Consider the following 11415-nt stretch of genomic DNA (forward strand, 5'->3'; position numbering starts at 1 on the left):
GGGACAAGTTTAACATTTTTAGCCACATCAAAATCATCAGAGCTAGATGATCCAGTTCCACCTTGTTTCATGCGATACTCATGGTCTGCCTGAATCCTAGCAAGTTCAATTTGTGCCTGAAACTCAGCCTCCTTAGCACGAGCCTGAAACTCAGCCTCCTTAGCATTTGCCTGAAACTCAGCCTCTTGAATACGAGCTTTTGCCTGAAATTCAGCCTCCTTAGCACGGGCCTCCTGCAGGGCTAGCTGTAACTTAGCTAATTCAATCTGCGTTTGCTCATTTCGAGGAGTTACATTAAACAAGCTTTCATTAATCATGTCAACAATTTGATCTTTAGAATGATGAGAGCGAACAGCAATTCCCAATTGTTGAGCAACAAGCTTAAGTTCATTCTTTGTTCTGTTTTCTATATCACACACTGTTTGCACATTTGACAAAAAATCTTTGGCTTCATCAAGTGTAGTAATAGTAGACATAATGAATAAGTAACAGTCACAAAATATCAAACAATATCCTTATGATAATATCCTGAATATCCTGGCGAGGTCGCCAAATTTATGTTACGGAACAGAGAAAGATAACGTACACTTTAAGTGAGAATACTAAGAGTCACTACTGTCCCGTAAAGTTCCAGGTTCAAAACAAAAGAGTTAGGTAAAATTACAAGTTAAAGTTTAATGCTCAAACTAACAACAAAACATTCAGGACTCATAAGGATAATGTAATGGCAAATAAACAGGTTAAATATATGGTTAACTGCAATAGCCTCTACTAACACGAAATTAGCAAGAGTAAATTTATCTAAGTCAGCCCTGATAAAATGAGATACCAGATAATACTCAGTGAATGCCAGATAAATTATTACAGATACAAACTATTATCAAAAATGACTGACATAAAACCCAACATCAATCAAAAACCTCACTAGGCCTAAGAATTAACCTTATGCTACACAGTACAAGAAAAAATGCAATAACACTTATACTCAAATTACACACAGCTGCTAGATGTTTGGAGATTTCTTGAGCACTCACAATAATATCTGTACAGGGGAGGACAGAGATGTGAACAAAATGAGGAGCAGATCTAAGTGGCAATGATGCAGAGGCTGAGCTCATTATATAGGGGCCGGCAGAGCTTGATACAACTTGTAAGAAGGACGCGCAAATGAAGCCATGGGGACAAAAAGCTGAAAATCCCGCTCTGGATAACAGAGAGAACGACTTACTCTACTATAACGGTAGAAGGGGGGGACTGAGGCAGAACACGCTCGTGATCAAACATGCAGCATACTGTGCGTTAAAATTACACAAAGGATGATGAAATCATAGGCTATGTAACAATATATATATAAGTAAAGGAGTTGAATATACCTAATTTTAGCACTGAGAAGAAATTATTAAGTATAATTACACTCACTTGATACAAATCGGAGAGGTGTGTCGAAGCAACTGTTGATCTCGGAAGATAAATGCAGGGTTGAATGATGATCTCTTGATAATTCTAGGGCTGTGTTAATGGACGATATTACTCAGCAAATTCCATGGCCTGGTGAATGTAGTGGTTAACAGCCGTAGTCACAGGCGAACCTCATCATAGAACGTCAAATTTTCAACTCAATACCATGGAAATGAGTGAGTAGGAGCTATATGAATAATGAGAAATGAGTAGTGGGTGAGAAGTGCCTGGTGTCAGTCACATGTTGATTGGCGTGGCGTTGTCTCAGCAAACGGACATGTTGATGTCGTCTCAGCAGATACACATGGTGACGTCGGCTTGCCACACTGGTAGCTGTGGTGAGTAACTGAGTAGCGATGAATAACCTGGGTGAGGAAAGGTAAGATGCGTTATAAATGTGGCTCTGGTGTTTTGCTGTGTCTTGACCTCTGCGTCAGCGCCTGAGGTAGATGGGAGAGATTGTTGTTGCTTTTTTTTGTGCTTGTTGCTCTGGTCTTTCTTTTCCTTTACTTGCTTTATTTTTTATTCTTCTTGCTGCTGCTTGAAGTTGCGTAAAGATTATAGAGTTGTCTTGTAGACATGTTATTTGTAGTTAATCGTAGAGCTTGTTGATCCTCACTTGTAACTCGTCGTTGCTACTGTATGCTCGTAGACTCGTAAACTCGTAGACTCGTAGACTCGCAGGCTCGTAGACTCGTTCGTTACTGCCACCATTTAATGTTAAAGCTTTGTAGCCAACATTTTTATATATGTAACTCTTAATTCTTGTAATAGGTGAGTCTTGAGTTAATTGAAGAGTAGGAGGAGTTAAAGATGAATACAGGGAGTTGATCTTGATTTATTATCTTCAGAGAAAGTCTAAGTTGAGCAGCGTATGTATTGTACAGAGATTTAATATACTAAGTCTAGTTGGACCCCTCTTCTTATTCACTCTCACCACTACCTGCCGATTCTGAGCTCTGCTTCCTAAATTCCAATTTTAGCAGGGGTCGCGTCACGTGGAATATACTGATGTGAAGCTTCTAGAAGACGGTGTGTGTGTGTGTGTGTGTGTGTGTGTGTGTGTGTGTGTGTGTGTGTGTATGTGTGTGTACTGTATGGTCACCAGGCGCTGTTCGTGTGCATATCAGCATTCCTTCACTTAAAGAGTTGCAAGGTAATTTCCCGTTCCCACACCTTGTCTGGTGCTCTATCACTCTATACATCATGCTTTCTGTTATGATTTGTATTTATAATATGGAGTCCTGACACCACAATACCTGGAATTATAATTAATTACCATTCATAACTATAATGTTTATCTCCTTAGACATACAGTGCATGACAGCTATATAGAATACAAGTTCAAGGAACACTGAATGAACTGTATCAATGTCGTCAAGAGATTGTTTGGATTTCTACGATAGGAAGAGGCCTTTTGTGACTTTCGTCATTTATATTGGTAACTACAGTTAAAAAAATGGTCAAGTTGTTTGTTACGGTAAAAGCATCCGCATCAGGAATGCTTCAAAACTATTATGCCTGAGTGATCCTAAAACCGCATAATTGAGGGTGAAAACACCAAAAATTAAACTTCCAAAACTGTACTCTGAATTTGCTAGGAAACACTCAAAATTATCTGAAAATCTGAAAGCATATCTGATGGTGCTAAAAGTCCACCAAGGAAAAAAAAAAATCAGTAACAAGGCTAAACGATGTAACAAGTAAAATGGAATCGATTCAAAAGTAATGCAGGCTGACAGTTGAGGGGTTATAGTCCGAAGAGTTTTCTTTCATCGAAGTCGTGAAAACAACCTGGAAATTTAAAGATAAAAGGGATATTTTTATTTTTACAAGCAGGGCTTTAAAGTAGCATGTTGATCCTCCTGATCAAATTTGAAAAATGGAATATTTTCCCAATAATACGGTTGGAATGATATTATATTTACCTTCAAAAAATCACTCCGAAAGGTAATTATGTGTCTAAGAAATGCCAGGTTGCAGGAGCGTCGACCTGAACTGTTGTATATACAGTGTTGATATTAACTGGATTTTTGATTCATGCTAATTTTTTTTTTTTATTCATCTTAGCCATGACATCATAGATAAAGGTAGTGCCAATTATTAACTCGTTACGGCTGGTAGCACCCACTTTGAGCCTAGTTCAGAATTCTTTTACTGGCGTGATTGCTGTATAAACTTATTTTTTGACGAAAACGATAAATATGTAACTTCCTCAAATGTCCTCAGAATTGATTGAGAAACACTCCCAATTACTGTGGGTCACCGAAACAAGCGAGAAACTTCGAATAAATATCCTTTTTTTTTTTTTTTTTCTGCTGAAGCATTTTAAAATTACACGTAGCTTTCTGACTGGATGTAATATATATATATATATATATATATATATATATATATATATATATATATATATATATATATATATATATATATATATATATCTATATTTATATATTGTTACATAGCCTATGATTTCATCATCCTTTCTATAATTCTAACGTACAGTATGCTGCATGTTTGATCACGATTCGCCTCGTGGCTTCCATAGTGACCAGGCTTGAGTGTTCTACCTCACTCCCCCCTTCTACCCCTTATAGTAGAGTAAGTCGTTCTTTCTGTTGTTCAGAGCAGGAGTGTCAACTCTTTGTCCCCTATGGCTTCATTTGCGCGTCCTTCTTACAAGTTGTATCAAGCTCTGCCGGCCCCTATATTATGAGCTCAGTCTCTGCATTAATTGCCACTTAGCAGGGGGTGCTAAGAATCTCACGGTTGCCTCACCACTGTCACTTTGTTAATGCAAAAAATATGATTAAAATTGGTAACTGGAATGTGAAAATGCTAAATCATGACGGTAAAATCGATGAGTTAGTGAAGGTTTTTCAAAATTACGGACTTGATATTTGTGCTCTGACAGAAACTAGATTAACTGGAGTCGATAAGATGGATTTGGAGGATGGTATACGTTTATTGATATCTGGCCGACAGGACGGAATGCATTATCAGGGAGTAGGATTGTTGCTGGATTGTAAGGCAAATAAGGCTTTATGTGAGTGGGATCCTATACATGAGCGATTGTTATACCCACGGTTTAAATCAAATCATGGCAACATCAGTCTCTTTGTGTGTTATGCACCTACTAATGATGCACTCGATGAAAGGAAAGGCATTTTATGAAAAGTTGCAAGAAGGAGTAGGAAGGGTACCTAGACATGATGTTTTGATCTGCGTTGGAGACTTTAATGCAGTAATGGGCTGTTCAAATGAGGGATTTGAGGCATGTATGGGTAAGATGGGAGTTGGTAGTAGGATAAGTGAAAACGGAGTAAGGTTTGGAAGCTTCTGTTTAGCAAATGACTTAGTCATCGGGGGCACACTCTTTCAGCATTGCAATATACACGACAACTTGGGTGTCGCCGTGTGGAAAATATAAAAATCAGATTGATCACATCGCTATCAGTAGGAGGCATAGAAGTTCTCTACTAGATGTTCATGTTAAACGGGGAACGGATATTGGTAGTGACCATTGTTACGGAACAGAGAAAGAAAATGTACACTTTAAGTGAGAATACTAAAAATCACCACTGTCCCGCAAAGTTCCAGGTTCAAAACAAAAGAGTTAGGTAAAATTACAAGTCAAAGTTTAATGCTCAAACTAACAACAAAACATTCAGGACTCATAAGGATAATGTAATGGCAAAAAACAGGTTAAATATATAGTTAACTGCAATAGCCTCTATTAACACGAAATTAGCATAAGTAAATTTATCTAACAGCCCTGTTAAAATGAGATACCAGATAATACTCAGTGAATGCCAGATATATTATTACAGATACAAAACATTATTAATCATGGCTGACAATAAGAACCCCACACAAATTACAAAAACCTCACTAGTACAAGAAAAAATGCAACAACAGTTATACTCAAATTATACACAGCTGCTACATGGTTGGAGACTTCCTGAGCACTCACAATAATAATAACTGTACAGGGGAGGACAGAGATGTGAGCAAAAGTGAGGAGTAGATCTAAGTGGCAATTAATGTAGAGACTGAGCTCATTATACAGGGGCCGGCAGAGCTTGATAAAACTTGTAAGAAGTACGCGCAAATGAAGCCATAGGGGACAAAGAGCTGACAATTGTGCTCTGAACAAAAGAAAGGACGACTTACTCTACTATAACGGTAGAAGGGGGGGACTGAGGCAGAACACGCTCGTGATCAAACATGCAGCATACTGTGCGTTAAAATTACACAAAGGATGATGAAATCATAGGCTATGTAACACCTCCCCACAAAGAAAAAGAAATTTACAAAGGAAATTTCTTATTACTCTAAAACAATCTGTCTAAAGTCTAGATAAGCAATCTGCAATAACATTTTCTTTCCCCTTGACATGTTGTATGTCTAATGAATACTCCTGAAGAAGTAGACTCCATCTTGTCAATCTCTGATTTTTATCTTTAAACTTACTAAGGAATTTCAGTGGGTTATGATCGGTATAAATGACTATGGGGTCAGAACCAGAACACAAAATGAAAAATGCTGTAAACCAAAAATCAAGGCCAAAAGCTCTTTCTCAATAGTTGAGTAGTTCTTTTGAGGTGGAGTGAACTTCTTACTGTAATAAGATACAGGGTGTTCAATACCCTGATCATCCTCTTGCAGCAAAACAGCCCCAGCTCCTGTATCACTTGCATCAACAGCCATGTTAAAAGTCTTAGCAAAATTTGGAGTAGCTAGCACTGGCTGACTTAATAGGATAGCTTTAAGTTTGCTGAAAGAATATTCACAGTTATCGGTCCAGACAAATTTAACTCCCTTTTTCAGTAGGTCTGTAAGTGGTGATACAAGAATTGAAAAGTTAAGAACAAATCTCCTGTAATAACCTACCATTCCCAAAAATCTTTGTAGCTCTTTCCTACTTTTAGGTCTGGGAAGATCACTTATAACCTGAACCTTAGCTCCTGGTGGTGCAACATGTCCATCACCAATTACATACCCAAGGTACTGAACTTTACCTTGACCAAACTCACAGTTTGATAAATTAGCTACAAGATTAGCATGAACCAAACGCTCAAGAAATTTACTGACATGGCATTGGTGATCTTTCCAGTTGTCACTGAAGATTAATACATCAATATAAACAACACACCCTGCCAAACCCTCTGTTACAACATTCATGAGCTTCTGAAATGTGGCTGGTGCATTCTTCATACCATATGGCATTACAGAACATGCAAAAGTCTTTCCTAGTGTTACAAATCATGAGCTCTCCCTAGCACGTTCAGTCATAGGTGCTTGCCAGTATCCCTTTAACAAATCAAACTTACTTATGTACCTAGCCTTTCCGATCTTGTCTTTGCAATCTTCCACACGAAGGAGAGGGAAGGTGTATGTTTTGGTTATCTGATTAACATGTCTGTAGTCGATGGAGAGCCGCTGTGACCCACCTGGCTTGGGGACTAGAGTGACAGGAGAACTCCACTCGCTCTGACAGGGCTCAATCATCTTGTGGTCCAACAGGTAGCCAAGCTCCTTCTGGATGAGAGGAACTTTCACTGGGTTCACACGGTAAGGAGGCAGTTTAATTGGCTTTGCGTCTCCAACATCGACATCATGCATCAACACAGTAGTTCTTCCTGGAGTGGCACGGAACACTTGCGGGTACTCCTGCAGTAATGCAAAATATTCCTGCCTTTCCTCGGGAGGTAGATGAGAAAGCTTAGTCTGGAGATAATTCATGATATCAGGATTCTTCCCCAAACTATCACTCAGGCTCATACTGCATGGGAGAACTTCACTTGCAGACTCTGGTGGAACAGCTACAGTGCAGACTGGATTATTTTCGTCCCGCCTGTGATATAACTTTAGCACGTTCATGTGACATAGTTGCTTGTTCTTTCTACGATCTGGTGTGGCGATGACAAAGTTGACCACTGAGTTTCTTCTCCACGAAATAAGGACCACTTGGCTTGAAGAGGTTGCCCATGAACCGGTAGCAGAATCAAAACCTGATCTCCTGGCTGAAAGTGGCATAACCTGGACTTCTTATCATACCAAGTCTTCATCTTCTCCTGAGCAGCTCCTAAATTCTCTCTCGCCAGCTGTAAAGCAGTGGACAGCCGTTCTTTGAACTTCATCACATACTCCAGCAGGTTGACGTCATCTTCCTCCGACAGCCAGCATTCCTTGAGTAGCTTAAGGGGTCCTCTTACTTCATGGCCAAACAGTAGTTCAAAAGGTGAGAAGCCCAGTGATTCATTTGGAGATTCTCTTGCGGCAAATACAACGAATGGAAGACCTTTATCCCAGTCTTTCTGATGTTCCAAACAGTATTTCTTGAGCATCGATTTGAGTGTTTGATGATATCTCTCCAACGCTCCCTAGGTCTGGGGATGGTAAGCTGAAGACGTGATGTGGGTGATGCCCAACTCTTTCAAAGACTGCTTGAAAACATTTGACATGAAATTACTTCCCCGGTCTGACTGTACCTCCTTGGGCAGACCAAACTTTGTGAAGAACCCTAGCATTTCCTTAACCACCCTCTTTGCTGAGATATTTCTAAGTGGAATGGCTTCAGGATAACGAGTAGCCATATCAATCATGGTCAACACATAAGAAAATCCTGAAGAAGTCTTAGGAAGAGGGCCCACAATATCCACCAACACATGGGTGAAAGGCGCCTCAAAAGGAGGAATGGGAACTAGAGGTGCAACCTTTTCGGTCTGATTACACTTCCCCACAACTTGACAGGTGTGACAAGACTTACAATACCAGGAAACATCCCTGAAGATACCTGGCCACTAGAAGTGTTTCAAAATGTGTACCACAGTCTTCCTTACTCCAAGGTGTCCTGCCAAACTGGAATCATGAGCCAGTCTAATGATATCCTGCCTACAACACGAGGGATGACAACATGATGTACAACCTCCCATTCACAGTCGGCTGATGCTGTTGTGGGTCTCCACTTCCTCATAAGTACTCCTGACTTTATATAATAACAAGTAGAAGCACCGGCTGACTCTTCCTCACTGCAAGCAGAGTTAGCTAGACCTTTCAACTCAGGGTCAGCAACCTGCAACTCAACCAACTCTTGACGAGACAAATTATCAACACTACGGGGTACTGCCTCATCTGGTGAGTGGTCCAAATTAGCAAGAAAAGTGTCAGCTAGGATAACATCATTATCCTCTAAGTCACCAGTAACTTTAGACTTAGCCCTAGTGACAGCACATGCAGAGAACACATCAGGGACATCACAATCCTGGGCCGCAGCCATTGGCTCACTAGACAACTGAGGAGCTGGACACACTTGACTTCCATCAATATCATTTCCAAGAAAGTTACACCTGACATTGGGTGTGTCTCAACCAACCCAACCATAACGGAACCATTAAGAAAACCAGACTAAATTCACTCTGCACAGAGGGACAGAAGTAATTATTCCCTACACCTTGTAAGATTACAGTTTCATCAGAGGAATTAACATTATATCCTAGAACACTGGTCAGCATAAGGGATTGGCAAGCACCTGTATCACGATATATTTTAACTGATTTCCTGTCATTACTGTCCAGAGGACTGACAAAACCATCAGACAGGAAATTAGCACATGAACTCTTGTGTCACCCACTTTACTGCTCAAAAGAAGAGCTCCATCATGAGAATTTGTTACCCCTCAAAGCAGGTTCAGTTACCTCAGTTAAAGAATTCTGGGAACTCTCAAGGGTGGACACTAGACCAATTGACTGAATATTTAAAGACTCCTTTTTGTTCACATCACGCTGTCTCCTGAAACATCTCTCCGTAGTATGACCAAGCTTACTACAATATGTACATTTACTTTTCTGAAATCTAGAGGTGAAGCTGGTATTTACATCCTGAGGAACATCACCTTTATTCTCTTTCCTGTTACGTGTACTCGGAGTAGAGGCAACGTACTTACTCTCAGCTTTTCCTTTTTCTTTAGAATATCTCTTGTGAGAACATATTCATCAGCTAAAACTGCAGCATCAGACAAACTATCTATTCTTCTCTCATCAAGATATAGACTTACATCTCTATTAATATACCTTTTGAAGTCCTCCAGCAAAATCATCTGCTTAAATTTGTCAAAATCAGAATCCACATTCTTAGAATTTAACCACTGATCTAACAGATCTTTGATTTTTGCATACTCAACATGGGATTGCTTATCTTGCTTATAAATTGTCCTAAATTTTACTCTATAGGCTTCAGGAACAAGCTCATACGCCTTAAGAATCAAGCTCTTAACTACATCATAATTATCAGATGGATCCTGAGGCAAAGATGCATTAGTTACTTGAGCTTTATCGGTGAGAACAGTTTGGAGTACTGGCCATTACTTTTTGGGCCAATTAAAACCTGTAGCTACCCTCTCAAACAACTGAAAATACTTTGTAAAATCAGATTCATTAAAAGGAGGGACAAGTTTAACATTTTTAGCCACATTTAAATCATCAGAGCTAGATGATCCAGTTCCACCTTGTTTCATGCGATACTCATGGTCTGCCTGAATCCTAGCAATTTCAACTTGCGCCTCAGCCTCCTTAGCACGGGCCTCCTGCAGGGCTAGCTGAAACTTAGCTAATTCAATCTGCGTTTGCTCAATTGGAGGAGTTACATTAAACAAGCTTTCATTAATCATGTCAACAATTTGATGTTTAGAATGATGAGAGCGAACAACAATTCCCAATTGTTGAGCAACAAGCTTAAGTTCATTCTTTGTTCTGTTTGCACGACAAAAAATCTTTGGCTTCATCAAGAGTAGTAATAGTAGACATCATCAATATATCACAGTCACAAAATATCAAGCAATATCCTTATGATAATATCCTGAATATCCTGGCGAGGTCGCCAAATTTATGTTACGGAACAGAGAAAGATAATGTACACTTTAAGTGAGAATACTAAAAATCACTACTGTCCCGTAAAGTTCCAGGTTCAAAGCAAAATAGGTAAAATTACAAGTTAAAGTTTAATGCTCAGGACTCATAATATTCAGGACTCATAAGGATAATGTAATGGCAAAAACAGGTTAAATATATGGTTAACTGCAGTAGCCTCTATTAACACGAAATTAGCAAGAGTAAATTTATCTGTCAGCTCTGATAAAATGAGAATACACTGGATAATGCTCAGTTAACACGATATATTATTACAGATACGAAATAATATTAAAATGACTGACAAAAACACATGAATCACAAAACTTTACTAGGCCCAAGAATTAACACATGCTACACAGCACAAGAAAAAATGCAATAACACTTATACTCAAATTACACAGCTGCTAGATGGTTGGAAACTTCCTGAGCACTCACAATAATAACAACTGTACAGGGGAGGACAGAGATATGAGCAGTAATGCAGAGACTGAGCTCATTATATAGGGGCCGGCAGAGCTTGATACAACTTGTAAGAAGGACGCGCAAATGAAGCTATAGGGGACAAAGAGTTGACAATCCTGCTCTGAACAACAGAAAGAACGACTTACTCTACTATAACGGTAGAAGGGGGGACTGAGGTAGAACACGCTCGTGATCTAACATGCAGCACACTGTACACCCGCGAACCAAAGTTTCGGTACCCCCCTCGATGAAAGGAAGTGGAAGTCAGGGTTAGAGAGAGGGCAGGTGAACGGACAACCGTGAGTGGTTCTTTGGAACTGAGCTACGAGGCAAATAGTGAGAAACCTAATGACACTGGATTCGAAACATTTCCATGCTATTCACCTGCAAAACATTATGCGTTCGTAACATACATACTGTAACATATAACATAGACTACTGTGTTATCATGGTGTCCTGTGATACTGACCCATCTGTTTCGGATCCTCATCACACAAATAAAGCACCGAGCCAGTTGTATATAAGTTGCAACTTGTCATCATAACTGCAGTCACAATTTTTGTGAATGGTATCCCTGGATTGT

Source organism: Coenobita brevimanus, chromosome 116 (assembly GCF_032717465.1).
Source record: "Coenobita brevimanus isolate Jiangsu-jjx chromosome 116, ASM3271746v2, whole genome shotgun sequence".
In the NCBI taxonomy this organism is placed as follows: domain Eukaryota; kingdom Metazoa; phylum Arthropoda; class Malacostraca; order Decapoda; family Coenobitidae; genus Coenobita; species Coenobita brevimanus.